The sequence below is a fragment of the Falco rusticolus genome, chromosome 1, assembly GCF_015220075.1.
Source record: "Falco rusticolus isolate bFalRus1 chromosome 1, bFalRus1.pri, whole genome shotgun sequence".
NCBI classification, from domain to species: domain Eukaryota; kingdom Metazoa; phylum Chordata; class Aves; order Falconiformes; family Falconidae; genus Falco; species Falco rusticolus.
In genome coordinates this window covers 55046526-55051073 of record NC_051187.1, presented here as the reverse complement: position 1 = coordinate 55051073, position 4548 = coordinate 55046526, and positions in this window count along the sequence as shown.

The window sequence follows — 4548 nt, the reverse complement described above, 5'->3', positions numbered from 1 at the left end:
GAGACAAGTTTTTGCACATTGCTAGTATTTCTGCATTTAAAGTAATGTATTTATTGCTAATGCTAAAATGCTTCCATAGAAAAACAGTGCTGCTTTATAGCTGCCTGTTCATTTAAAGCATGGTCTAATGCGATAGGTAGGATAAAGCTATGTCCTTGGTTGTTGAGCTTTAGGATGCTTCTTTTTCTCTTAGTTTTTCCCTGTGGAACATTGAGTCTACTGTCATAGTGGTTTTGGGGGGCTCTACAGACAATAGTAATGTACACATGTGAAAAATGTAAATTATAATTTCCTAGCTCTAATTTTTCATTGATATCTTTGTTTCAGGCTGCAGTGTGCAAGATGCAATTGCATCTTTTTGCCTATTTAAGTTAACTCAACCTTGTGGCACTTTGCTGGCTTTGACTGGATCTGACAGAAGCATCCAGCAGGGCAGCTTACTTCTGATGCCAAAATCCCATCAGTGAAGAGATAAAACAGAGTACAGAAGGATGAGTTAGAATGCTTCAGTCTGTTTCTCTGTCTGCATGACACTGGATAAAGTTTCTTAAAGGATAAAATCTCTTCAGATATTAGATCTACAGTAAAGAGGAAAAAATAAGAGTCAGATATCTTTAAGAGAGTAGAAATACTGACCCAGACTTATTTCAGATTCCTGTGCTGGGAGCAGAAGACCTATACGATGAGGAGACAAAAGTGTAGTTATGAAGGTGATGACAAAGTTTGGTCAATTCATGGCAGTTTTTGCATAGAGAAGATGTTAGAAAATCAACCTGGCAAACAGATGCAGGGCAGAAGAAAAAAATTTTGCAAATGAGGTAATGGGAAAAGGCAAACGTGGAGAACACAGGGAGACACATCCATGGAAGAAATACTTTTCTAGATCAGCTTTCCTTCACTTCTGAAGAGTGGAGATTGGTTATCATCCTTGTTCTTTTGCTTCCTTGTGTAGCTGAGGACATGCTGAGCATGGGTCTTTAGGTACCTTCAAAATCAATAACTGTTCATGGTAAACAATTTCCTTATTTGTTCACTAGTTAATATGTAGTGCCGAGACATTTTCCTTTGTGAAAGCATATTCTGGATGCATCATTGTGTGGTTATTTTTTAAAAGAGTTTAGTTTTTAGTGGGATTCATACCTGTAAGTTTATCTCACTTGGAAGTCTCTTAAGAGGAAGATGCTTGACTGCTTTAAAGGCGCATTTTTTGGCACTGTTTAGCCTTTATTGCCCGTTCTTCTAAGATGTACTTTTCTGTTTCCTTCTTTACATAATTTGAAACCTTTTAAAGCTTTTGACCACTTCTCAAATGCAGGGTTGGGACTGTCCAGTTTCATCTCAGTAATATAATATTTAATACTTGGAAGTGAAAATTATATGAATATAATATCTGTGACATAGAAACTGCAAATCTGATTCTAAAGCTGTAACAGTGTTATTAATGGGCTATATTATGATGTATTTGCTCTTAAACCCAGGGCATGAAGTAGGTAAGATATTCTTCTCCCATTCCTTATTACTCTTTAACAAACTAGTCATTCACTCTGTTTCAGCTTAGCCCAGAGATTAAAAAGGTGTGATGCAGTCCCTGTTTGGGTTGTTCATTAGCTGAAACAAACATAAATGTTAATTGTTTCCTCTTTTATGTAACGATATAGATATGGATTACGGTAACAGGGTTTATGTTTAATAAAATTTAAGGAGAGAATAGCATTAGCCAAAAATATACTGAAAATGTAGTGTTAGGTCTATTTTATCATAAAAGCTTGATAACAGTGGGCTGATGGAGCATCTCTGCCAGTTATTCAAGGTTGTCTGTGGAAATAGATCAGTTCTGAAGAACAAGAAGTAAATTGTACTGGAAAGTAATGACATAGTTTATTTTTCTGTGATACTTATTACAAAGAAAACATTTATTTTGAAATGATAAATGGTAAAATTAACTTTTCATCAGAAAAGGGAAAGCTGAGTTCTATTTACATTTTTGGTAATGGAAAGCCAATTGCTTTTTGTTGAAAGCAAAAAAGTCTAAAAAATGTTGAAAAGTTGCCTCTCTCTTTTTTTCTAATGAGCAACATGAGAAAGCAAAACAGACCTTTACTAAGTACATTTGGTTTATCAATCTCATGAAAAAAGAAATGTTCCAGAAGAAAATTAGCAAGCAGTTCAAATAAGATCTTTGGGTAACAATGTGTGAAGAGATTGAAAGAAATGGGAAGCCCTAAGAACAGGCTGTTCCTGAATCTCCACTGGAAACTTACACAAACTTTTTGTAGTTGATATTATACTTGTGGTTTCTACTGGGATTTGATTAGGAATTGTTAATAATGCAATAACGTATGTTGCTTTTCCTTAAAATTCCCATCCAGTTTTGCAGATCTAAGGAGTGGTAATTTGTTTGCAGGAAATTAGTTCTTGGTGAGACCACTGATGGGGGTATGGGAGGAAAAGATGAGAACCCAAATATTTTGGAGCGCTTTGTCCAATAAATAGTACCTTTGCTTCCACCAATTATCGACTTGCCTGAGGAATCTGGCATGTCTGTAAGGCAAGGCACAGGGCCAAGTTCCCGTGCCAGTAATGAGGGGTTTAACTTAAAGTATACCCTGAATTATTGAAGGTAATATAAATTTCTACTAGCAAAGGTAGGAACTTGTTTCAAAAATTATCTGATTCTTACAGGACTTTCACTCCTTGCTTCCTTCTGTATATTCTTCTTGGTTAATATGGTTTCACTGAGAAAGAAAATGAGTTTGTTTATAATTTTAGTGTTTTCCAAGGAGGATTTCTGCAGTATTGCATACAGCACATAATACAGTCTATGAAAAAAGAATCAAATTACAGTAGTTCTTGCTTCCTAGGCACTGTTAGGTGTAACAGATAAATGAATAATATGGCAGAGCAGAGTCTTGCTAGTCTGTACTCAGGGGAGAAACTGCAGATTTGATTAGTGAGACTTGAAGACTGCCCACCTATGGATAGTGTTGTGGTGGGTGGGATCAGGGAATTTTTCAACTCAGAAGCTTTTTCTGATGCAAAGTGACCTTTCTCATTACTGGGCAGAAATCTTTCTCTGTCTGCTCTCGGATTGCTCACCTGGAAGCCTGTTAGTGCTTTCAGACTAATTATGAAAGTCCCTGCCTGCTACTCCAACACAGGCAAAAATTTGCCCTGTTGATGGTTATCACCATTACACCACCCCACCCCACCACCCCCTTCCCCCAAAGGAGAAAACACCCTCCTTCCCAAAGCCATACCAGTGGCTGGATGAGGGTGAAGGAAGGTTGTGAACTATCACATTTCCTATGGAGGAGGAAGGCAATCACCCTGGAAATGTGGTAGCACAGCTGGGAAGCTGCTGCATGACCAATACCAATGTTTGGAGCAGGTCTGCAGAAACTTAGTTTGTCTCTGTTTGTCTCTGTAGGTGGCATCTCTTGTTCTTCTGTATCAGTGTGTGGTAACCACCTGAGTAATGCAACATCACTGAGACAAAAACAGTAATCTTACCTGATGATAGTGCCTGCAGCCATCAAACCTTGTATTTGTGCCTCAAGAACTAAGCACAGCTGTGCTTAATCACTGTTAATTAGAATTACAGTGAGGGTTCCTCATCTGCGATAGTAGTATTCGACTACATTATGTTCAACTGGGAGGTGAAATATTGAGCATTGTTATGAAGTTTGATTTTAACGTGCTTTCCAAACTGTCAGCCTTTGGAAAGGTGATAGGTGGAAAAAAAAATGATAGGTGTTGTTAAGGGATTACTGAAGTTATCTATAAAAAGAATGAAACTATGATTTCATATCAAACCACTGCCAAAAACATCACTATCCTATTCACCCATCCAGTGAAATTGAAATTTGTCATTTTAGAAACAGGAAACATGTATCTTCCATCCTGTGGAAAAAAAAAAAAAAAGATCCTGCCAGCAGCTAGACCAGCTGTATAATGCTAATTTTGGGTTTTGTTAATGATTATGAAGTGTAACAAAGGCAACAAAGAGGAAATAGCTTTTTCAGTTATAAAAAGGTGCTTTTTTTTGTTCTGTTTACTTATATACCAATATACCTACAGCTATGATGTGTTTTGCAAAATTTCCATGGTTTGCAAGAAACAAAGAAGAATGAATAGCATGCTTGGATAAAAGATGTACCCAGGAAAGGATTTAGTTTTTACCAGCAGTAGCATTTGAAGAGCTTTCTCCATTGAACAAAAATCACGGTTTAGTTAAACTAAGGTTAGGTAGTTGGGATGCTGTGGTCTCTGTCTGTTGCTATGAGTTGTTTCCCCATACTGTCTTACCCATTACACTCTGTGTGGGTCTCTTGTCTTACAGTTGCATTGTAAGCTGCTTGGGGCAAGTGCTGTGATTTCTGTGTGTCTGTAGTATAGCTTGCAGGGGGTGCTGGTCCCGTGTTCTCACAGTCTTTTGGTTATATTCTATAATATAAATAGTGTTATCGCTGTTGATTTATGACAGTTGTAAAGCAACAGTTTTTGTGTAACATGGTTCCCTCCTACCTGTAGTTAAAAACTAGGCTAAAA